This window comes from Phascolarctos cinereus, unplaced genomic scaffold, assembly GCF_003287225.1.
Source record: "Phascolarctos cinereus isolate Bilbo 61053 unplaced genomic scaffold, phaCin_HiC Scaffold_5;HRSCAF=322, whole genome shotgun sequence".
In the NCBI taxonomy this organism is placed as follows: Eukaryota; Metazoa; Chordata; class Mammalia; order Diprotodontia; family Phascolarctidae; genus Phascolarctos; species Phascolarctos cinereus.
In genome coordinates, this window is record NW_027555958.1 from 355,743,235 (window position 1) to 355,769,871 (window position 26,637).

The following is a 26,637-nucleotide window of genomic DNA, read 5'->3' on the forward strand; positions in this document are numbered from 1 at the left end:
TTGGAAAAGGTGGGATGTGTCAAGGAAATCAAAGCCTCTGGTATTGGTTGGAGATACTGGTGGACTACCTAGTGCTATTAACAGTGATCAAATATGGCTTACTTGCTATAAAAGAAAGGAGTCAATGTTTTGATGCTTTAGAAGAGAGCAGTGGGTAATCAGGGGAAAGTGATTTTTTTCTCTTTTTCCTTCTGATTTTGTGCCAGGAAAGTTGAAATAGTGAGTGTATCAGCACTTGCCAAGTCTGAAGGTAAATTCTCACCAAAGGAAATTCTTGCCCTATAAACAGCTAGGAGGGAAACCAACTCAGGTAATTTGTTATTTCAGCTAACACCTGAAAACTGGGCTCTTTGTTGTCGTAATGAGTAGAGGGTAGCCACGTTTCCAAATTGAGGTAGAGGTCAATTCATTCTTTTACTTACAAGCTCTGAACATAAGCATCAAAGTAGCCTCAGCTTGTTATTCCTGGGAACATAACCACATGGAGGGGTATGGGAGTGGAGTTTGGGGGGAAAATCACCCCATCTGACGGGGCCTAGCTGGGAATTCTCAGTTTCTCAGATTAAGCAACACAGCTGGTCAGCCATTTCCAAAGCAACGGGTCACATTTTACTCTTTGGGACTACTTTCTTATGTTGAGTCAGCAGAGAGAAGAGGCATTCATCATTGTTTCTTGTCATTAGCTGACAGAGCTAGCAATCATTATTAGGCCAGCCAATGAGGACAATGACTAGTTAGATTTGTCACCCTCCAGCCTGGTTATGGTTGACAGTGTACCTAACCAGTCACTATGGTAGGAAGATAGAGCTAGTTTTTCTTCCCTTGTAGTTTATGATGCTGTTATTTCTGGGGCACCATTAGTACGAAAGTCCTGGATGGGGTTCTTTCCAATGCCCCAAACCCAGCACACACACCCTCCCCCAAGGCCTTTGCCCCTGAGACTTTTCAAAGATCTCATAGCTATAGTTTCCCCCTTGTTGGGTTCTTAGTGTTTTCTTGTGTGTTTTCTGCTTCCCCCGCTCTGCATCTCAACCCTATTCCCTTCCCTCCCTCACCAGGTTAGAATCATAAAATTCTGGAGCCAGAAGGGACCTTTTTTTAAGCCTTCTGTGATGAGATAATACTAATAGATGCTGTCTACCACTGTCCACCCTAGAGGTGGCTGCTGCTTAATAGTGTGGGTCTCCAGAAGCACACCCTCCACCGCAGGATTCTTAAGGAATAATTTTTAATATTGTATTGCCTTTCATATAAGAAGATGTCATATACAAATATAAAGCACATCGATAAGATGTGTCCTTTGAGCTATATTTTCACCTAGTAGTGGAGATAGATTTATATTGATTCATCTCAAATCTATCAACTTATAACATAACTTTAGCTGAAATACAGAAGATGGTCTTCAGAGGGTATGGGGGGCGGTGTATAGTAGAGACAGGTCAAAGTAGAATGTCTGTCTTGCTTTATGTGTCTATAAAAGGCTTTGAGGCTTTAGGAGAGAAGTGGGTTAGTCTAAGATGGAGCCTGCAGAGTCGTCTGAGTCTTTCTTCCAAATCAGAGTGGGTGGGTGGGTGGTGGTGGTCAGGAGGGTATGATGAAGACAGAAATGGAGCTGGAGTCTGGAGGCTTGAGTGGGGTCTTCATTCTCTACCATTTACTATATGTATGTGTATATGACCCTAGCCAGGTCACATAATCCTGTTCAGTCTTAGTTTTTTTCATTTCTAAAGCAGGAATAGTAATGCTTATAATGGGCAGCTAGGTAGTGCAGTGGATAGAGTGTAGGGCCTGGAGTCTGGAGGATTCATTTTCCTGAGTTCAAATCTGGTCTCAGACAGTACCTGTATGACCTTGGGCAAGTCACTTAAGCCTGTTTGCCTCAGTTTTCTCATCCATAAGATGAGCTGGAGAAGGAAATAGCAAACGAATCCCATATCTTTGCTGGAAAACCCCAAATGAAATCATGAAGAATTGGACGTGACTGAAATGCCACAAAAACTACAACAAATGCTTATATCTTATAAGGTTGTTGTGGGGGAAAGTTCTTTGTAAACTGGAAAGTTCCACATAAATGTGATCTAATATGATAATAGTAACAGTGGTTACATGCAGTTAAGTAGTTAAGAGAATAGTGCATGGGACTGGGAATCAGGAAGACTTCACTTTGAACCTTGTCTCAGACTCTTATTAGCTTCGTGGTCTTGGGCAAGTCCTTTAATCTCTATGTATCTCAAGTTTCCTCATCTGTAAAATGGGAATAATAATACTTCACAGGGTTGTTGTGAGGACATATGTAAAAGGCTTTGCAAACCTTGAAGAGGTATACAAATGCTATTATTATTGTTGTTATTAGTCCTAATGACATCCTCCAGATTACCCCAGCTGAAAGAGCAATTGTGAATAAACAAACAGTAATAATAACTTTGGCTTTTAAGAAGCACTTTTACATATATAAATTGTGTGTGTGTGTGTGTGTGTGTGTGCGTGCGTGCGTGCGTGTGTGTGTGTGTGTGTGTATGTGGTTAGTAAGGTGGAACAGTGGCTAAAAAAGCTGAACCTGGAGTCAGGAAGACCCGAGTTCAAATTTTGCCTCAAACATTAGCTTTGTGACCCTTACTGCATGATCATTTAACCTGTTTGCCTCAGTTTCCTCCTCTCTAAAAGGAGGTTAATAACACCCCCGGGGGTATTGTGAGGGTCAAATGAGAAAATATTTATAAAGTGCTTGGCAAACTTTAAAGTGCCCTATAATTGGTTTATTATTATTATTACTAATATTATTATCTTGATAGCATCCTCCAGATTGCCCTACTTGAAATAAATTCAACAGTAAGAACAGCTGACATTTGCAGAGCATGTTAAAATTTGCAAAGCACATAACATATTATTGGCTCATTTGAGCCTCATAATCCTGTGAAGTGCTACAGATGTATATGTAGACATTATATATACACATATGTGTATATATGTATATACATACATATATGTATATACACACACATATGAAAACCTATATGCCTGTGATTTCATTGTTATAGGGTAGGGAACTCCCTATGAGAAAACTCCCTCCACCAAAGTAGATGGCACCCCTTCCCCTATAGACTTATAGACCTGTAGACTTAGCTGCCTGGGGCATGAGAGATTAAGTGATTTTCCCTGGTCCCTATAGCCAGGCTTATGTCTACATCAGAGGTGGAATTTGAACTCAGATCTTCTTGGCTTCAAGGTCAACACACTCTATACACTATGTCTCAGCTGCTTTGGCATGACTTTTATTATCTTTATTTTTCAGATGAGGAAATGGAGGACTGGAGAAGTCTTGCCTCTGGCGCACAGCTTGTAACTATCAGTGGCAGGATTCTAATCTAGTCGATGTTTCTGACTCCATCCCCTGCATTCCATTCACTATGCTTTTCCTTGGCCTATGATGGGGAATCAAAGAGACACTTAGTGAGCTGAGAGCTGAGAAAAAGTGGATATTGATGTCTGAGAGTCAGGCCTCAGACCATACAGTCCTTTTTCTGTCACCTCAACTTATTATTATCTGAAGACCTGGGTTCAAATTCTACCTTTTCTATTTACTTCCCTCCCTGACTCCCTTCAAATCAATCAGTCAGTCAGCAAACATTTATGAAGCCCTGACTATGTGCCAAGCATTGTACTGAGGCTGCAGAGAAAGACAAAAAAAAAAACAAACCCCAAAACCCACAGTTTTTGCCCTCAAGTGGCTTACAGTCTAATGGAGGAGACAACGTACTAAAATCCCATGTTCTACGAGAAATCTTTCCTGATGCCTTGCAATGCAAGAGCCTTCCCTCCTTCGATCCCTCCAGTATACCTTGTATGTGTTTTATTGTACATAGTTGTCTACATATCATCTCCCACATGGGATGGTGAGCTCCTTGAGGGCAGGGCCTATCTTTTGCCTTCTTTGTGTTCCTAGCACTTAGGATAGTGCTGGGCACGTAGTAAGTGCTTTATAAATGCTTATCAGGTATAGATTATTGACTCTCTGTGGCTTTAGTCAGGTCACTTAACCTCCAGGAGCTCCAGTTTCCTTTTCTACAAAATGAAGGGTTGGATTGGAAATGGTTAAGTAGATCCGTTTAAGCTTTAAACCCTCTGATCCTGTGCTGGAGATCAATTTTCCTCACTTCTTTAGGCTTGTTTCCATATCAAAAACCCAGGAAGAGTAATACTTGTGTACAGCATGGCCCAGGGACCCTTCAAGGACTCTGAGCGCACACAGAACAGGCTCAGTTTGGGGGTCGGGGCGGGGAAGGCACTGATCCCCAGGAGGATCAGAATATCCTTTTAATTCATTGTCCCAACCCAGAGTCAAATCCCAGGGAAACCTAAAAAATGTAGGACTTTTGCCTAAAAATAGGTCAGAGTCTCTAACCCCTGAAGAGACGCTCAATGCACATCATATACATTAGGGGCAGAACAATGGATTGAGTTCTGGATTTTGAGACAAGATAGACCATAGTTCAAAACCTGCCTCAGACACTGCCTAGCTGTGTGACCTTGGATATATCACTTAATATCCCAGCCTCAGTCTCCTCATCAGTAAAATGGGAATAATAACAGCACCTACTTCATGGGTTCTTTTAAGGATAGGTAGGATGCGATAGCATATGTGAAACACTTTGTAAATGCTAAAGTATTACATAAATGCTGTCTATTATCATTTTTATTATTATGAGTGTTGGGTATGGTATAGCCTTTATTTTACCCACCAAGGAAATTGTGTGACATGGAAGGCTCACAGGAATTCATGAACAAATTCAAAAACACAAAACCCTTTGACAGCTAATTATATTCCCCTTTTAAGGTAAAGATACTTTGGGGTGCTGCTCAACAAATTCTCCCCATGTACCTTAAATCTGCACCTTCTCAGTAACTTATAGCAATTGTCTTGGAAGGCTGACACAATCTCCATCTCCTGGACCCTGGGGCACTGCTTTGGTCCTTCATCTGCAGGCCAGTCCTTTGTGGAGGGTCACCTCCTCTAAGAAACACACTGTTAGTTGAGGAAATCTCTCTTCGGGAGACAAATGCCTGGCTCTGGAACTTGGTAGCTCTCAAATTTAGGAACTCGAACTCAGGATTAGACATGAGGTAACCCTCAATGGTGTGAACACTCCTCCTCAGGATTGCAAATCTCTGATACTGAGAAAATGAAACAGAAAGGCCAAAAGGGAGCAAGGAACTGGAGGTCCAGAAACTTCCTCTAATCATCCATCCACTCCCAACCCATTCCTAATCAAACTTGCCATATACTTCTCCAGCAAGTTGGCATTTTTGGTTCCTAGGATTGGGGAGAAGAGAGAAATCTTTAACTGTCCTCCTCCACTCCCTAACCCTTATTGCTCTCTGGAAATCCAAGGAAGAAAAAGTGTGGGCAAAGAAAAGGGAAAAAAGGGTGTGCCAGGATGACATGTCCCCTCAACTCCCTAGGCTGTAGTGGGGGGACATTGGAGAAGAGGTGTTTGGCATGCACCTAATATTTTGCCTGATGTTACTGTAGGAAAGGATTGTAGGAATCCTTTATCTTTCCCCAGCAGAGAGCACAGAGTCACGGATTAGCTTTCTTCTCACATCCACCTGCCCCATCAGGGCTTATTCTAATTATGTGTAATCACAGAAGCATCTTTTCACAGGCCTAGGAAAATCAGGGAAAATCAGACAGACAGCAGAGTCCACAGGAAGCAGGAGGCCCTTCACTGGCCGATGTCTTGATAACATCCTGTGCCTGTGGCAGGGCTGACACCGTGGTGTTTATTCATTATGGCTGGCAAGGAACCCTCCCTTCCCCCTCACCTGGGGCAGGCTGGCTCCATTCCCTCCACGCCTGCCTTCCTTCCCTTCCTCCCTCTTTTTTTTTTTTTTTTGCTACTGGCTTCTCTTCTGAGCAAGGCAACGGTGTACACAGCCCCAGACACCTGCATACAAAATAAAGCATTTACTTCCAATGAGTTGTTGCTCTTGCCTCCACTGCGCCTGGCCAGCTCTGACTTAATTTTACTCTTTTCTCACCCCTGTACATCAAGTTCCAACTCTCAGTCTGGGTGCTGTCCAGCAGCTCCTCATTTCTAGGTTGACCAGATTCTACCTCTCCCCCATCTCTTCCATTACTGCCCTGCTCTCTGTTCCCATGGCTATCACAATAGTATACTCATTACAACTTGCCTGAACTATCTCAATAACCCCCTTAGAGATCTTCCCTTGACTCTTGCCCTCACCAATCCATCCTTCGTACTTATGCCATACTTTCTTATGCATTGTTCTGGTCATGTTATTCCTTTGCCTCAAAAATGATCAGTGGTTCTCTATTATCTATTGAGTAATGTTCAATCTATATTTATTGCTGTCTACAACATTGACCCTTCCTACCTTTCCAGGTGTATTTTATTCTACTCCCCACCATATACTCTATTCTTCAGTTAACTGGGCTACTTGTTCTAGGTACGAGTGACCCCAAACCTATTCTGTATTGTCCTATTTCTGTGCATTGGAATGTTTTTGAAGCAAACATTGGTAAATTTAATTCTTTAAACACCAACTTTGTACAAGGCACTATCCTACGTGCTGGAGATACAAAGACAAAAGGGAAATGCTGAAAAGGACCTGAAAATGAAGGAAAGGAGGGAGAAAGCTGCCTGTGTATATCCATCAAAATAGATGCCACAGAAAGCGGCTATTCAATGTAGGAAGAAAAGTAGCAGTTGGAACACCCCGAAATTATCAGAAGAGAAAATCCAATGAAGGAATTGACAATAAGACCTATGGCCTCAGGTGTGTCTATACACAAATCCAAAAAAGTATGAGTAGCAAGCAAGATGAACCAGAAATCCAATTGCAAGAAGGCAAATTGAATCTCATGAGTATCAATGAGACTTGGAGGTATGAGGCTATAACACACACACACACACACACACACACACACACACACACACACAACATACTTTATTTAAAAGAAACAAGATAGGGAAAAAGGTGCGGTGTATTACGCAAAAGTCAGGATTTGCTTGTGTTGTTTTTGTTGACTGAATGGTAGACCAGAAGAGTAGAGGCTTATGGCTTTGACTTCATCACCTAGCTTTTATTCTGGATGCCCCTAGCTTCATTTATATGTATTTGAAGAGGGAAAATCTTGGGACTGAGGCTCATAGCAGCACTTCAGCTTTCAAAAAGCTCCTGTGGGTTTGGAGACACAGGATCTCCATCAGGAGTCAAAAGAAATTTCTAACTTTAAGTCAGATAGATGTCTAGGACTATAGACTTCAAATCAGCACCAGAAACATTAAATTAAAGGGGTACATTTGATCTTTATCCGAGTCACCCCATGATTGGTTTTTACTGACTGCCTGGCCACGTCTGGTGGCTCATAGCCTCAGCAGTTATGCAGTAAAAGAGCTCAGCCTGACCTTGTCGGGAAGTTTTCTGTGCTTATGTATATGGGAGAAGAGAGAGGGACGGAGAGTGAGAGAGAGGTAGACATGGAGAAATGGAGGCAGAGAGACACAGATGAACAGAGGCAGAGGCAGAGAAAGAGAGAAATGGAGACAGGGAGAGAGAGAGAGAGAGAGAGAGAGAGAGAGAGAGAGAGAGAGAGAGTGTGTGTGTGTGTGTGTGCGTGAGAGAGAGAGAGAGAGAGAGAGAGAGAGAGAGAAAGGAAATTGACCTTGAAGAGTTGGAGCCCAGAAGATGGTAGCATCAGACAGCTCAGCAACCAGAGACGTTTTGCAGAGACTGAGAGATGTCCAGTAGAGAGTAAAAATTCAGTGCCGAGATGGTGCTCAGTGAAAGCAGAAAGGAGGCATTCAACATAGAGATGACATGATCAATTGAATAATGTGATGATATCAAAAGAGGACATTGGCATCTCTGCAGTATTGGAGATATGAATTGGCCTGGCCATTTGTGTCCTCTGACCACATGGGCTAACTATATGTGTGACATGCGTGTTATTTTCTACATGTATGTTTTCCCTCACCGGTGTCATGGTAATCTGTGGGAGAATGTACTCCAATGTGTATGAAGGGATTTTTCATTTTTCTATTATTCTGTTTGATTACATAGCTTTTATTTTGACCTAATGTTTGCTCAAGTTGGCTAGTAAAAGTAAGTACATTAATGGGACTCATGAGATAGATTTCTGAGTGGGTTGCTGAGTAATTTGAACCTAGGGTAGCTTTTCTGGGGTCCCAAGTATGAAGGGCCAAAATTTGTTATGCTGGCAAAATCCTAGAATATATTTTTAAGGGAATGATTAAAGAAAATCTAGAAAAAGAAATTGGTTGGTTTTCCTTCATTCTTGAAGAGGACCGAAATGACAAAATTACAAAATGTTGGGGGCAAGGTACAGTGTATCTGACTATGGCTGATCACACCAATATGAACTCAGAAAGCTCTTCCACAGGTCAGGCACTAATAGTTTATTTGAACATTTGAAGTGAAGATGTATCTAAATTTGCGCATCTCACATTTCTTCTGAGCTACTGCAATTCTTCTTTACTCAGTAATGGTCACAAAGAGTAATCATGACTTCATCAAAATAGAAAACATAAGAATAAGGATTCTTAACCTGGGGTCAGGGTGTCTGTGAACATGGATGAGAAAATTACATCTTTATTTTCAGTAACCTCTAGCTGAAATTTCTTTCAATTATTCAATTATTTAAGAACGTTATTCTGAGATAAAGCCCATAGGCTTTACCAGATTAACTACACGCCCGTGGCAAAAAAAAAAAAAAAAAGTAAAAAAACTCCAGAGCTAGAGTGACAAAATTTCTTTTTTTTTTTTTATAGGATTACTTGACTGGTAGATCAGGGGAACATTGTAGATATAGCTTACCTGGATTGTAGGAAAACATTTGGGACATATTTATCTGAATATATCATATTCCATAGTAGAATGCAAGTCCTTTGAGGCCAGGGACCATTCTTCATTTTGTTTTCATGACCCTTGTGGGTCATGAGGCCTTCCTTGAGCATAGTAAGTGCTTAATAAATGCGCGTTGAACCAATGAATAGAACTCCCAAATCATATTCAGATAAACTGCTGTCTAGCCATACCTTCCCTATCTCATAATAATGAAGTTTATTTTTTGGGCCCAAGAGTAAGGCTTTACCTTTATCCCAATTGTATTTCATCTTAATTGGATTTCATTCAAGTTCTAGCCTATCTTTTTGGATCTTGAATTTGTTAGCTAATGTAGATTTTTTCTTCATTTGTAAAATGAGACGGCTGCTCCTTATGGTCTTTGAGGTCTAAAACTATATAGACGTAGTAGAGCTAGTTTTAGGTGTGTACAGCCTGATGCCTTTTGTTATATACACACATTGTTAGTAAAGGACAATGATATGCCCATCAAGATCTATTTTGAATCAATATGACAATATAACTAATATGGCAGCCTTTGCTGAAGTTCTGTGTCCTATTTCTGCTTCACTAAAAAGAAGAGAGGTGGCCGTGTAATTTGGGAGAAAGGGGATAAAAAAAACCCCTGGTTTTCAGACATGTCCAACTTGTCATGCAGATGTACATAGTCATTTAACTGATTACCAAATTACATTGTAGCTCTGGTACTTGTATAGGCCTGGGCAAGTCACTTCATTTCTTGGGACTCAGTTTCCTGAACTGTAAAATGAGGGAGTTGAAGAAGATTACCCCTGAGGTTACTTTCAGCTCTAAATCCTATGATTCCATGTACACTGATTAAACGTGAATTGAATTAAACCAGGAAAGAAGAAAGCAGGAGGCAGAGACTTTAACAGATAAAGACATTGAAGACATTTCTCCTTTCCTTCTTTTTCCCAGGCATCATTAGTCAAAATCCTCTGGTCACCAACCCCAGACAGAGAACTCTCTGGAGCAGGCCATAAACGAACCAATTAGGAGCTCTGCAGGGATCAGCTAGGACAATTATTCCATAGATCAAAGAAGTATCAGGATTTCCTCATTGTCTTTTTACAGAACTATGATTGAAACTCACACTGCTGATCCATGTTGACTGCATAGTTCACTAAAACTCCCAGATCCTTTTCAGATGAACTGCTCTCTAGCAGGACCTATCTTGCTTGTTTCAGTGGTTTTAATCCAAATAATGATGATGATAGTAACAATACCTAGAATTTATTTGTTGTTGTTGTTGAGTTGTTTTCAGTTGTCTGGCTCTTTGTGACCCCATTTGGGGTTTTCTTGGCAAAGATACTGGAGTAGTGTGCCATTTCCTTCTCCAGATCATTTTACAGATGAGTTTTTCAACATGGTTAAGTGACTTGCCCAGGGTCACGCCTCTAGTAAATGTCTAGGTCAAATTTTAATTTAGGAAGCTGAATCTTCCTGACTTCAGGCCTGGCACACTATCCCCTGTGCCACCTACATGCCCAAAGCATTTATGTACCACTTATTACGTACCAGACACTGTACTAAGCATTTTACAAATATTATCTTATTTGATGCTCATAACTGCTCTGGGAAGTAGATGTTATTATTGCCCCCATTTTACTGGTGAAGAAACTGAGGCAGACAGAGGTTAAATGATTTACCCAGGGTCACATAGCTAGTAGGTCAAATTTTAATTCAGATCTTCCTAACTCTACTGTACCACTTAGCTGACTCTGATAAAGATATCAGATAACACTAAGTCCACCACATGTATCTGGGACAGTCCTCTACAGGGCTTCCACGTTGAAATCAAACTATTAATGCCTACGCTTTTGTTCTGGCAACCTGACTACTTCCAAATCAAGGAATATCTCTACATTCTTCAGGTCATTAAAAAGATTGAGCTATTTCTCTAGAATTGGAGAAAATTTTCAATGTGAAAATAAAGAATAAAGAATCTGAAAAGACAGAGGAATTCTGGCCAGCATCAAGGAATTGGGAGGGTAGAAGTGTGTGACACGGAGGACAAAGGGAAGGAGGACTGAGCAACTGGAGCTGAGCAATAAAGATAAGGCTCTGTTTGCAGCTGTAAGAGCCAGAGTCTTGGAGGAGAAAGATGCTGCTTATTCCCCAAGGAAGGACAATGTGAATCTACTGGTACTTTCAGATAAAAAATCATCCAATAAGAGTGAAAGTAATGGTTGGTCACTCCCTTTGGAGGGCACTGATGCAACTATTCAATTCAAGATACATTTGTTAAGCTCCTACTACGTGCCAGGCACTAGATTGATTAATGATTGAGGTCTGCTGTCTTTGCTAGGGCTTCCCTGGCCTCCTTCAAGTTCCAGTTAAAACCCCATCTTCTCTAGGAAGCCTTTCTCAATCACTCTTAATTGTAGTGCTAGCCTTCTGTTGATCATTTTTCAATTTATCTTGTACATGCCTTGTCTGTACAGGGTTGTTTGCACGTTATCTCTCCCATTAGATTGTGAGTTCCTTGAGAGTGTAGACTGTATTCCTGGTACTTAGCACAGTGCCTGGTAACGTGCTTATTAATGTTTATAGAACAACTCTGGTAGGATCGATATTTCCTAGGGCACTACCATGTAGTCTGAACTAGCCTTTTGAAGGCCTTCCCCCACATACATTAGGCTAGGGTTTTTTTTTTCCCTTAAGAGATACGGAACCCCTCCTTGAAACTGAATTAGCTCGAGTTGTTGGTCTTGTTTCCATTTCACCTGAGCATAAAAAGCTGTGAGGTTCTCCAGCTCCATCTTAGAGGTTTCAGACCACAGATCAACAACATGATGCACACGAGGAAGCTGTGCTCTGCTGAATTAGCCTGCCATCCTCACTTCATAACCGTGTTGAATGTCCTTCCCGTGCTATGGCTAATTCTACCCAGGGGCTCATTTGTTCCAGCATTGGACCTCAGCTACTAGGGCACAGATTTTGTCAGACCTGGCCCCAAATGGCATGACAAAAAGCCTCCCAAAATCCATATATCTTTTAAAAATTTTATTTATTATTTAAATTAAATTAAAATTATTATTAATTATTATTATTAATTATTTATATATTTATAAACTTAAGAAATAAAATGAGCATTTCCATAATAGAATTGAAAAAAAGATAATTGTATACAAAACTGCAAATCTATTATGCACAACTTGCTTTTCCTTTTAAATATGTAATAAAGTTATATAACATTCTTTTTCTTTTTTTCCTTCCCTCCCGAGATGGCTACCATTAGACACAAATATATATATATATACATATATATATATTATTATATATATATATATATATATATATATATATATATACACACACATATATATATATACACATATATATATACATATATATGTATATATACATATGTATATATACATATGTATATATACATATATATACATATATGTATATATACATATATATACATATGTATATATACATATATACATATGTATATATACATATATATACATATATATGTATATATACATATATATACATATGTATATATACATATATATACATATGTATATATACATATATATACATATATATATGTATATATACATATGTATATATACATATATATACACACATACATACATATATATACATATATATATATACATATATATATATATGTATATATATATATATGTGTGTGTGTGTGTGTGTGTGTAAAGCCATTCTATACATACTTCTATTTATTAGTTCTTTCTCTGGATGCAGATAGCATCTTTTTTCATATGTCCTTTGTAGTTAATTTGGGTATTTATAATCGTGAATATGACTTAGTCACTGAAAATTGTTCTTTAAACAACATTATTGTTTAAACTGCTTATACCCTTTTACTCAGAAATATCACTGTTTAGGTCTGTTTCCCAGGATGATTTGGGAAAAATGAAAAGAACCAATGTGTTCGAAAATATTTATATCAGTTCTTTTAATGGTGGCAAAGAACTAGAAATTGCAGGAATGCTTGCCAATTGGAGGACTTTTTAAGCAAGTTGTGGTATATGATTGTGATGGAATACTGCTGTGCTATAAGAAATGATGAGCCTGATGACTTTAGAAAAACTGATAGATTTGCATGAAATATTGAAGAGAGAAATGACCAGAACCAAGAAAACATCGTATATAGTAAAAGCTGTAAATCTGAAGACCCCTATCTATTTCTGGCAAGTAACATAGGCACAGATAACACTTTGAGAAGGAAATAGAAAACGCTGCTATATATTATGAATATTCTTGGTCAAGGAATGCAAGACCTTAGGGAAACAGGTGGTATTTCTATCACTGTTTCTCCCAGAGGGATTGGGGGTTCGGAAGAGAGAGGTTGATTTGGGTACTGCTGGGCAGTCCTACTATACCTCTCCTATCAACTCACTATTCTACTCTCTACAAAAGCTCTTACAAAACTTTTCATCCCTTCTCAAACCTCCCGTGGCTCCCCCTCCCACCACTCTCTCAGAAGAGAACCTTACCTCATATTTTATAGAAAAAAAATGGAGGATGTTTGCCATGAACTTCCTTCTCTTCCTTCTTCCTCATCTCCTATCACTTGAATGCCTTCTGTCACTTTCTCTTCCTTCACTCCTATCTCACTTGATGAAGTGGTTGTATTCCTTACCAAGGCTAACCTCACTACTTGTTCAAGTGATCCCATTCCATCCTGCCTCCTCTAACAGATTGTCCCCTCTGTCATTCCCACTCATTTGCTTATTTCCAATCTTTCTCTGTCTACTGGCTCATTTCCTAATGCCTACAAACATGCCCATGTCTTTTGCAACATGGCTATTATGGAAATATATTTTGTGACGGTACATGTATAATCTATGCCAAATTGCTTGCCTTCTCAGGGAGTGGGGAGGGAAGAAGGAGGGAAAGAATTTGGAACTCAAAATTTTAAAAAAGAATGTTAAAAATTGTTTTTATATATAATTGGAAAAAATAAAATATAAACATTTTCACTTGAAAAATAAAACATGTCCTTGTCTCCCATATCCTGAAAAGGCCCTCTCTTGATCCTTCCATCTCTGCTAGCTATTTATTGTCTTGTATCTCTTCTGCTCTTTGTAGCTAACCTCCTTGTAAAGGCCTACCACATGTACCTCAACTTTCTTCTCACTCCTTTCTTAACCTTTTACAATCTGGCTTCTGACTTTGTCTTTCCACCAAAACTGCTCTCTCCAAAGTGACTGATGATGTCTTAGTTGCCAAATCCAATGGACTTTTCTCAAGCCTCCTTTTCCTTGAATTCTCCACAGCTTTTTTTTTTTTGTGAGGCAATGGGGGTTAAGTGACTTGCCCAAGGTCACACAGATAGTAAGTGTCAAGTGTCTGAGATCAGATTTGAACTCAGGTCCTCCTGATTCCAAGGCCAGAGCTTTATCCACAGCACCACCTAGCTGCCCCCTTATTTTTAATTTTTACCTTTATTTTTTGTCTCCACAGCCTCTGATGCTGTCAATCACTCTCCTCCTTGACACCCTCTTGTCTCTAGATTTTGGGATCGTCATCCTTTTCTGGTTTTCCTCCTATCTATCTGAACATTTCTCTGTCTCCTTTGCCGGATCCCCTTCCAGCTCATGTGCTCTAACCATAGGTGTCTCTCACGGTCCTCTCCTTGACCCTCTTCTCTTCTCCCTCTATACTACTTTCCTTGGTGATCTCTTCATCCTCCATGGATTTAATTACTATTTCTATGCCGAGGATTCTCAAATCTTCCTATCCTGCCCCAAACTCTGCTGACCTCTATCTCACATCTCCAACTGCCTTTTAGATGTTTCAAACTGAATGTCCAGTAGACATCTTAAACTCAGTATGTCTAGAACAGAACTCATTATCTTCCCCCCTAAACCATCCCTCCCCTTCTACTTTCCCTATTACTATAGAGGGTAGGAGTCATCCTAGATATCTCACTACCTCTCACCCCTCCTTGTACACCCCACCATATCTAAGCTGTTGACAATGCCTGTCAATTTCACCTTCAGAACATCTCCCAAATCTGCCCCTTCCTCTCCTCTGCCACCTCTGTTCCTGCCATCGCTCTAGTGCAGGCCCTCTCACCTCACACTTTCATTAATGCAATAATCTACTGGTGTGATCTGCCTGCCTGGAGTCTCTCCCCACTCCAATCCATCCTACATTCAGCCACTAAAGTGATTTTACTAAAACACAAGTTCAATCATTTAATCTCTTACTCAATAAAGTGCCGTGACTTCCTATTGCTTCTATGAGCAAATGCAAAATGCTCTGTTTGACATTCAAAGCCCTTCATAAACTAGCCCCTTCCCACCTTCCCAGGGACACTGGTCTCCTGGTTGTTCCATGAACAAGACACTCCATCTCTCAGATCTAGGCATCCTCTCTGGCTGTTCCCCATGCCTGCAATACTCTCCCTCCTCTGCTCTAACCACTGACCTCCCTGGCTTCAAGTCCCAACTAAAATCCTACCTGCTACAGGAAGCCTTCCCCAACCCCTCTTAATTCTAGTGCCTTCCCCCATTTAAAAAAAACAATTTCTTATTTATCCTGTATGTAGCTTGCTTTAAATATATTTCTTTACATGTTGTCTGGTCCATCAGATTGTAAGCTCCCTGAGGGCAGAGATTGTCATTTGTCTTTTTAAAAAAATATCCTCAGAGCTTAGCTCAGAGCCTGGTGTATAGTTGGTGCTTACTAAATGTTGATTGGTTGTTGCTGGTTTGCTTTCTGGCAACAAGGGGGAGGTGAAAGTGTCCACTCAAACCACCCCCGCCCTGCAAGAAAGAAGGGGGCAGTCCCTCAGAGGCCATTAAGGAGGCAAGGACTCAGTATCCTTCCACTGTGGGGCACTAAGGGAGGGGCATCTTGGCTTGGTAGTTAAGGAACACTAAGTGTGTGGGGGTCCAGGGAAATTCTTGGTGTTCCTGATTTAGAATATTCTGTTAGAAAATGGGATTTGGGTTTCTGGACCACAACTTATAACTAAAGAAAGACCTGGAGAATCCCAGAATTCGAAGGAATTTTAGGGATCATCTGTTCCAGCCCACGCCTGAAAAAGGTCTCCCTTTACAAAAAAGTCTAATGTTGCCTAACGTTTACTTGGAGACTCAAGCAAGCGGAACGGATTGCTTCCCAAGGCAGCCCATTCCACCTCTGGATAGCTCCAATAGTTAAGGAAGTTTTCCCTGTCGCTAGGCTTAAATCTGTGCCTCTCTGAAGCTTGGGCAAATGCTCCCAGTTCTGTCTGCCCTCTGTGGCAAGAATTGGCTTCTCACCAAGAATGAAGTGTACCTTATAAGAGATGATAAAAATGTATTTGTCTGGAATTTTGCAAATCTAATCAAAGGGGTTTAAAAGCGAAGAAGGAAGCAGAAAATTGCTGACATAAATTTGCCGAGCTGAAGGCCCTAAAGAACAGCTAGGAAGTAGGAAGAATGACAGTAGACATGCCCAGAAATTCATAGGAGAGAAAATCTGAGAAAGGAGCCAACAATTAACCTATGCCTCAGATATCTACATGTAAATGTACAAAGTAGATTCAGATACAGATGTAGATAGAGACCCAGTTTCAGGTAAAGAGACATCAGCAGCAGCTGATTGGCCACCAGGTAATGAATGTTTCTATGAATTACTGTGGCAAAAACAATCTATACAGGGGGGATGCGAATTGGATTAGTGGAGGAGGTACACACACACACACACACACACATATATATATATATATATATATTATATAATATATATTGGGATTAAGTGACTTGCCCAGGTCACACAGTTAGTAAATGTCAAGCGTTTGGTCTGAGGCCAGATTTGAACTTAGGTCCTCCTGACTTCAGGGCCTGTGCTCTATCCACTGCACCACCTAGCGGCCTCAGGAGGTAAATTGGCCCCCTCACCCACTCCTATAATCATAGTATCATAGCTTTAGGGCTAGTATTGACCTGATGTCATCTGGTTCATCTCCCTCATTTTACAGATGGGAAAACTGAGAGGTAAAGCGACTTATCTAAGGTTATACAGGTTGCCAAGAGCAAAGCCTGGATTTGAACCTAGGTTTTTTGATTCCAAATCCAGCACTCTCTACTGATGCCAGTATATAATGAATTATTCTTCTCATCTTGTGGAAGGAGTTCACATAGATACTGTCCTGGCATAGGTGCTATTCTATCCTGCCATTATTTTTAGAGGCAATTTGTTTCTCTATATATGCATAAATATATATATACATACAAACATAAAACATATATGTATATATATCCCATCTAAAGAGCATATATAGCTACATATACATAATATGTAGAAAATATATATGCCACTATAACACATATGATAATATTATTATATAATGTTAATATATCTAAAATATGTCCCTATATGGGATATATCTATATATCTCTACATATATAGATATATTTTACCATTTATAATTCAGACTATGCCAAAGATATTGAAAGACTCCTTAGATTTGGTGCAAGGAGGTCCATAATCACAGAATAACTACTTTTCTATGCTATTATACCACTCTACTGCCTTACAATTAAGAAATACCTATCCCTCACTTTGGTGGGAGCCAGGGAATAGAACAGTCTAACTTAAAAAGGACAACTTTTTAGTTGCTGCCCAGCTTGAGAGGAGAACAGGCAGATTTGTGGCCAGATCTTTGATTTCGACACTGGTCTCCTCATCCAGCGAGGAAGGAGGGGAGGGAAGGCACCCTGAAACCACAGTCTCTGCAGAGCACCCTTTATGTGAAATGTCCCTTGGCTACTATTTGGAAATGTTCCTCTAGAGTGGGAAAGCAATCCAGGTGCATGGCTGGATGGAAATATAGCATGCCTCCTGCTTCTACCTGTATTCCTGAAACATTTACTTATTAATTTTCTGAATTACACAACAGTGCACTTCCTAATTACACAGGGGAAACACTAGCCGCTGTAACAGGGCCTTTATCTACTGAAGGAATGCGTCTAGAAGATGATCTCTCAGCAAAAAAAAAAAAAGCAAAATAAAACAAGGCAATCCACCCCCCCCCCCAAAAAAAAAGAAAGACAAGCTCATGGCATAATTGACAAGGGCATTGTCTCAATGAGCACAAGTTGCCCACTGACCCAGGAAGCCCATCACTAGCTCTGAGCTGCTACTGGGAAAAGGCTTTAATGGAAATCTTGCCAACTGGGTAAACAGCAAGACAGAAATGTAAATAATGGCATACAGAAATGATGCAAACATAATTACAGCCCAATATTATCAAGAAAGCAGATAGGTTTGGGACCAGCTACAGTCTGTGATTGCTTTTCACAATCGTAAGAGGGCCTACAAAGATTAGGAAGGAAAGAATATAGGTCACTTGTCCCACCCCATGGATATCTAGTTTGCTTCTGGGGCTGTTTCTCACTGGGGCAGCACATTAAGATGGGTAGATTTCATGTGATGTTTTATTATCTAAGTTCTCAGTGATGAGAAGTGGTTGGGGGTTGTCTGTTCTTGAAGAGGACCAAAATGATGTCTCAATGTTAGAGTCAAGTTACAATGTGTCTTGACTGTGGCTGATCAGACCAATATGAACTTTGAATACTCTACCACACGTCAGGCACAAATAGTTCATGTAAACATTTGGGGTGGATTCTCTAAATTTGTGCATCTTGTGATTCTTTTGAGCTACTTTAATTCTGCTTTGCTCATAGAGCACAGCATCTTCTCTGATGAGGGCACGCCATGCTGGGTGGTCCTGTGCCAATGTCTCCCACGTCACACTGTCAATTGCCAAGTTTTCCAGGGAGACCTTGAGAGTGTCCTTGTATTGCTTCTTCTGGCCACCATGTGAGCACTTGCCCTGTGTGAGTTCTCTGTAAAACAGTTTTTTAGGCAAGCATACCTTTGGCATTTGAACAATGTGGCCAGCCCATTGGAATTGTGCTCTCTGCAGTAGAGTTTGAATGCTTGGCAGTTTAGTTAAGAGAAAGGACCTCAGTGTCTGGAATCTTATCCTGCCAGGTGATCTTCAGAATCTTCCTAAGACAATTCCAATGGAAGTGATTCAGTTTCCTGGCATGGCGCTGGTATGCTGTCCAGGTTTCACAGTCATACAACAATGAGGTCAGCACAACTGTTCTGTAGACCTTCAGTTTGGTAGTCAGTCCAATATCTTTTCTCCCACACTTTCCTTTGGAGCCTCCCAAATACTGAGCTAGCTCTGGCAATGTGTGTGTTAACCTCATCGTTATTATGTACATCCCTGGAAAGTATACTGCCAAGGTAAGTGAACTTAACCACAGCATCCAAAACTTCTCCGTTTGCTGTAATCGATGGCTCCATATATGGATGGTGTGGTGCCGGCTGGTGGAGCACCTGTGTTTTCTTAATGTTAATTGTTAAGTCAAAATTAGCACAAGCAGCAGAAAAACGATCCATATTTTGCTGTATCTCAGCTTTAGAGGTTGCATTGAGTACACAATCATCTGCAAAAAAAAAAATCATGCACCAACACTCCCTCCACTTTGGTCTTGACTTATAGCCTTTTCAAGTTGAAGAATTTACCATCAGTTCAGTAGCTGACCTTGATGTCCTGTTCATCTTCATTGAAGGCATTTGACAACATGGCTGAAAATACCATGCTAAACACCATGCGTGGCAGCAAGCACACAGCTTTGTTTTACTCCATTGGTGACTGGGAAAGCGTGACAGCATTGTTCATTATCCAGAACCCAGGTGAGCACTTTGTTGTGAAATTGACATACAATACTGGTGAACTTCTCTGAGCAACCAAATTTTCCATAAATCCTCATGGCTCAAAGGCCTTGGTCAGATCGATGAATGTTGTGTACATTTCTCTGTTCTGCTCTTGGCGTTTCTCCTGAAGTTGTTGGGCAGCAAGCACTGTATCGACCTTTCATCAGTCCTTTCTGAAGTCACACTGGCTCTCAGGTAGATGATCATCTTCCAGGTGAAAGATCAGCCTATTAAGGAGGACTCTGGCAAGAATCTTGCCAGCAATGACTAAGAGAGAGACCCCCCTCTCCCCCGTGATTTTCTATGGCTATTTTTACCTTCTGATTCTAGGACTTCAGTGCAGTTTTTCTTGATTTCCTGAAAGATACTGTCCAGGCTCTATTTTTCACTGTGATTTTCAGGTAGACCAATGAATTCTTAAATAGTCTCTCTTGGATCTATTTTCCAGGTCAGTTGTTTTATAGTAAGGTATTTTACATTTTCCTCTATTTTTTCATTCTTTTGTTTCTCATAGAGTCATTAGCTTCCATTTGCCCAATTATAATTTTTAACAAATTGTTTTCTTCTATTAGATTTTGTACCTCCTTTTTCATTTGGCCCATTTTATTTTATTTTTTACTTCTTTTAAGTTTTTAAAAAATTTTTTAACTATAAATTTATTTATTTGTAGTTTTCAACATTCATTTCCACAAGTTTTTGAGTTCCAAATTTTCACCCCTTCTCACCCCTCCCCCCACCCTAAGATGGCATGCATTCTGAATATCCCTTCCCCTAGTCTGTCCTCTTTTCTTTCTCTCCCCACTTCTCTTATCCCCTTCCCTTTCTATTTTCCTGTAGGGCAGGATAGACTTCTGTACCCCATTTCCTGTATTTCTTATTTCCCAGTGGCATGTGAAAACATTTTTTTAAACATATGTTTTTAAAACTTTAGGTTTCAAATTTTCTCTCTTCCTCCCTCCCCACCCACCCTCATTGAAAAGGCAAGCAACTCAATATAGGTTGTACATGTGCAGTTATGCAAAACACTTCCATAGTAGACATGTTGTGAAAAACTAACTCTATTTCCCTTAATCCTATTCTGCCCTCCCATTTATTCTATTCTTTCTTTTGACCCTGTCCCCTCAGAAGTATTTACTTCTGATTACCCCTTTCCCAATCTGCCCTCCTCTCTATCATCCCCCTGCTCTCTTGTCCCCTTCTCCCCTATTTTCCTGTAGGGTAAGACAGATTTCCATACCCAATTGAATGTGTATGTTATTCCCTCCTTAAGCCAAATCCTATGAGAATAAGATTCACTCATTCCCTCTCACCTTCCCCCGTTTCCCCTCTACTGTAAGAGACTTTTCTGTTTTTTTTTGTGAGATAATTTACCCCATTCTACCTCTCCCTTTCTTCTTCTCTGAGTATAATCCTCCTCATCCCTTAATTTTATTCTCCAGATATGACCCCTTAATCTTCAACTCACCCTGTGCCTCTATCTATCTATCTATCTATATATCTATCTATCTATCTATCTATCATACATAATTTTTTTCCTCCAACTACCCTAATACTGACAAAGGTCTCATGAGTTATAAATATCATCTTTCCATGCAGGAATGTAAACAGTTCAATCTTAATAAGTCTCTTATGATTTCTCTTTCCTGTTTACCTCTTCATGTTCCACTTGAGTCCTGTATTTGAAAGTCAAATTTTCTATTCAGCTCTGGTCTTTTCATCAGGAATGCTTGAAAGTCCTCTATTTCACTGAATGACCATTTTTTCCCCTGAAGGATTATACTCAGTTTTGCTGGGTAGGTGATTCTTGGTTGTAATCCTATCTCCTTTGCCCTCGGAATATTATATTCCATGCCCTGCGGTCCTTTAATGTAGAAGCTGCTAAATCTTGTGTTATCCTGATTGTGTTTCCACAGTACTTGAATTGTTTCCTTCTGGCAGCTTGTAATATTTTCTCCTTGACCTGGGAACTCTGGAATTTGGCTATAATATTCCTAGGAGTTTTCCTTTGGGGATCTCTTTCAGGAGGAGATCTGTGGATTCTTTCAATTTCTATTTTGCCCTCTGGTTCTACTATATCAGGGCAGTTTTCCTTGATAATTTCTTGAAAGATGATGTCTAGGCTCTTTTTTTGATCATGGCTTTCAGATAGTCCAATAATTTTTAAATTCTCTCTCCTGGATCTATTTTCCAGGTCAGTTGTTTTTCCAATGAGATATTTCACATTGTTTTCTAATTTTTCATTCTTTTGGATTTGTTTTACAGTGTCTTGATTTCTCATAAAGTCACTAGTTTCCAATTGCTCTATTCTAATTTTTAAGGAAGTATTTTCTTCAGTAATCTTTTGGACTTCCTTTTCCATTTGGCCAATTTTTCTTTTTAGGGCATTTTCTCCTCATTGGCTTTTTGGACCTCTTTTGCCATTTGGGTTAGGCTATTTTTTAAGGTGTTATTTTCTTCAGTATTTTTTTGGGTCTCCTTTAGCAAGCTGTTGACTTGTTTTTCATGATTTTCTTGCATCACTCTCATTTCTCTTCCCAGTTTTTCCTCTACTTCCCTTACTTGCTTCTCAAAATCCCTTTTGAGCTCTTCCAAGGCCTGGGACTGATTCATATTTTTCTTGGAGGCTTTGGATGTAGGAGCTTTGACTTTGTTGTCTTCTTCTGGTTGTATATTTTGATCTTCTTTTTCACCAAAGTAAGATAATATAGTCTGACTCTTTTTGTGCTGCTTGCTCATGATCCCGGCCAATTACTTGAGTTTTAAACTCTTTGTTAAGGTAAGAGTCTGCTTCCAATGTGGAGAATGTACTGTCCCAAGCTTCAGGGGTTTGTACAGCTGTTTTCAGAGATACTTGTAGGGACCTGTAAATTTTCAGTTCTTCCAAGGTGGTATGATAAAGGGCGAGGTGTTTACTCCTTTCCTGGCCTGTGACCACAAGTATTCCTTTCTGTCCTGTAACTGTGAGGAAGGGTTCCTCTCCACAACTACTACAAGCTCTACCAAGCCAGGGCCCCTCCTCACCCCAACATCACCCCCAGAACTGTGACCCAGATCCAAGCACGGGCAAAGCAAGAGATTCCTGCCTTAGCCCTGGCAAAGAGATCCCTGCAATCCCTCTCTGATCAGCCACTAGATTTCCCCTCAGTCTGTGGGCTGGAAGCTCGGGAAGTAGCTGCCCTCCCCCTGGCCACACTCTTGGGGAATGGAGCGGAGACCCCACCTACCTTTCTCAGCACCAACAGAAACAGACTTTTCCCACTGACCTTCTGAGTTGTCTTTGGTATCTGTGGATTGAGCAGTCTGGAAACCTCCACAGCTGCCCGTGATTCAGTCCTCTGAGGCCTGCTCCAAGTTCACTGCGCTGCGCTGCGCTCCCAGCCCGGCGTGATACACCTTTCTGGTAGATCATCCAGGTTGTCTTGGGCTGGAAATTTGTTTCACTCTGTCTTTTTGTGGGTTCTGCTGCTTCAGAATTTGTTTAGAGCCATTTTTTATGAGTATTTGGAGGGGTTTGGCGGAGAGCTTAAGCAAGTCACTGCTTTCACTCCGCCATCTTGGCTCCGCCTCTGGCCCATTTTATTTTTAAGGAGTTTTCCTCAGTGAGTTTTTGTGTTTCCTTTTCTGTTTGGCCAGTTCTGCTTTTTAAGGAGTTGTTTTTTTCAGTGTATTTTTTTTTCAGTTGGCCAATTGTATTTTTTAAGGACTTGTTTTCTACATTTAATTTTTGTCCTTCCTTTTCCAAGATATTGGCTCTCTCTTGCATACCTCTCATTTCTTTTCACAATTTTTCTTCCACCTCTCTTATTTGACTTTTAAAATCCTTCTTGAGCTCTTCTAAGAAGGCTTTTTGGGCTTCGGATCAGTTCATATCCCCTTTTGAGGTTCCAGATGTGAGTTTGTTGACAATGTTGTCCTCTTCAGAATTTCTGCCTTGATCTTCACTGTTCCCATAATAAGAATCTATATAGTACGTTTCTTTTTGCTCATGGTGTTTGCTTATTTCCTGGCCTTTAAAAAAATTGAGCTCTCCTGCTGGGGCGCAGAGGGAACTGACCCAAGCTTCTTGTGCTGGGAGCCTGGAGCCTGGTCACTGGCTTTGTGTGCTGGGGCTTCAACTGCTGGCAGTTGGAGGCTGTGGGGTTCTGGCAGATTACCTGGTGTTGGGCTGGAATCATCAACACGGGAGCTCTAGAGGTGGGATTGGGTAGTCTGGACACTGGAGATTGCCTGCTCACCTGGGCCTTTCCTTTCCCTCCTTTCACTTTCTTCAGCTCCTTTCAGATGGATGTTTTGCTGCTGCAGGATATTTCTCCACCTGGGGCCCTTGGAGCACTTCCTAGAGTTTTCTGAGGCACTAGGAGACTTGACTGCTGTAGGACACCAAGGCACATGGTGATTTTCCTAGTGGGTTTCCACTGGTTCCCCTGCCTATACTGAGGCACTCAGGGTTAGTGTTTGTCTGCTCTACCACCTGGGATTAAGGATCTCCCCTTGGTATGCTGAGGTGGGGCTTTCAGCTAGCTTGCTGGAATGCCTCCTGTCATGTACTGCTCCCCTTCCCCAGGGCAAGAGGGGCCTTTCTGTTAATCCCTCAAGCTACCTGAACTTCAGGACTGCTGCACCCCATCTTTCTTCTGGTTCAGCTGTTCCAGGGTTTTTCCTGGTATTTTCCTGATATTTTCGGGGCTTTCAGAGGTTAATAAGGGACAGTAAGAGTGACTTACTTCTTACTCTGCCATCTTGGCTCCTGGAAGCGGAACTTCCCGCTGTGATTTTCACTATTTCCTTTACTTTTATAGAGACGGATGGTGGGAGCATCCTTGAATTCCTTGGGGATAACCTTATCTTGCCATAAAACCCAGAAATTTCCATCAGCTTTTATATGAGCAATGGAACCCCCACTTTGTAAATCTCAGCTGGAGTAGAATTAGTACCAGGTGTTTTGTCACAGGAGAAGAGCCTAATGAAATTCAAAACCTCTTTTTCGGTTGGAAATTTGGCTAAAGAGGGATTGACTTCAACCTGAGGTAAATAGTCAGTAGCTTCAGCATTGATAGATGGTCTATTGAAAAGACTATGGAAATCCCCAGCCCATCTCTCCAGGATTCTGTCCTTATCACTAATCGTTGTGACTCCATCAGCACTGAATAGTTGAGATGCACCATAGGTCTTTGGTCCACAAATAACCTCCAGGGCAGCATAAAAGCACTTTGGATTGTTACTATCAGCATAAAACTGAATTTCATCTGCCTTCTTACTGAGCAAAGAATCCTGTGTCTCTCTAAGCTTCACTTGTACTTTACTTTTTTTTTTTTGGCTAGGCAATGGGGTTAAGTGACTTGCCCAGGGTCACACAGCTAATAAGAGTTATGTGTCTGAGGCCGGATTTGAACTCAGGTCCTCCTGAATCCAGGGCCGGTGTTCTATCCACTGCACCATCTAGCTGCCCCTTGTACTTTACTTTTGATGAAGTTAAATGTTGCCTTCTTAGAGATGGATGAATTATCCTGCTGGTAAACCCTGTGGAGTTCTCAGTTTTTCATATAGCCACTTCTGAATTTCCCCATCATTTTTGTCAAACCAATATTGATGTTTGCAACTGTTCTGACCTAAATGAGTAAATACAGTGCTATATACTAAATCTCTGAAAACTGCCCACTCCTTTTTTGCTCCACTGTTACCAGCCATGTGTTGGCTCAACTATCCCTTCAAATTAGCAAAGAACTCTTCCTGTCAGAGGAATGCTCTAATATGTTGACATTAAGTCTTCTGGTAGTCATTTTGCCTTGGGGCTGCCACTTTTGCGGAATTGGAACATTTAGCTTGGAGAAGATAAATTTATAATTTGTCCAGCACTCTACACCACTTATTGCCTTCATCACTCTCACACCTGTTTGTCTTTTCTCCTTACAACGATGTAGCCTATTAAATGCCAATGTTTGCTGTGAGGGTGCATCCACAAAGTTTTATTGTGTTTAGGTAAACGGAAGACAGTATTGGTGATGAGGTCATGATATGCACAAGTCTTCAGTAGTAAGTGACCATTGCTGTTTCTGTTTCCAACTTCTCCCAAGGATACCTTGCCATGTCTGGTAGTCTGAGCCTACTCTAGCATTAAAGTTACCCAGAATTATAATTTTGTCTTCTTTTAGCACATTGATGATAAGAGTCTCCAGGTCTTCAGAAAATTTCTCTTTAACCTCATCAGGGTTTGTCATGGTGGTAGCATAAGCACTGATGATGGTGGCATGGCATTTTCCTGCAAGTGGCAATCACGTTGTCATGAACCTGTCAATCAGTCCTTCTGTTAGGCATACAAGCTTGTTGACTAGATTAGTTTTGATTGCAAAACCTACACCAGTTTCACAGTGCTCCCCTTCACCTCAGCCACTCCAGAAAAGTATGTATCCAGATCTAACTTCAGTAAGCTGGTCTTCCTTCACCAGCCTTCACTCAGGGCTACTATTTGGATGTGATACCTGCTGTATTCTCCCCTCAGTTACCCTCAACCTGGTTTAGCCCATCTGCCAAAATGGTTTAATGGGTGTGGCCACTGCACATGTAACAGCTTTTTGGAGCCACAGGTGACAGTTAGGTGGATCAGGTAGATACCAAAAGTGGAAAGCAGCCCTAACAAGGGCTCAGCAACCTTCACACCAGAGGTATTAGTCTTTTCTGAACACATCCTATACCCCATGTTATCAGTATCATGATAATAGAATCTGGGGATTCCCTTTATATTGGCACCGATTAAGAAGGTGGTACTGCCATCTAACTAGAGGATATTTCATGTCAACAGTGTTTGGTTATTATGTAACAGGCTAATATTCATTCTACATAATTTATGGTTTTATATATAATTAATGGTTTATTATTATTCTAGGTAATTTATGGTTTAGTAGTGAGAGACCATGAACTTGTGGTCACAAGACTTTGGTTTGTGTCCTAGTTCTACCACTTATTTATTAGCAGCATGACCTTGGAGAAGTCACATAACCTCTTTAGATC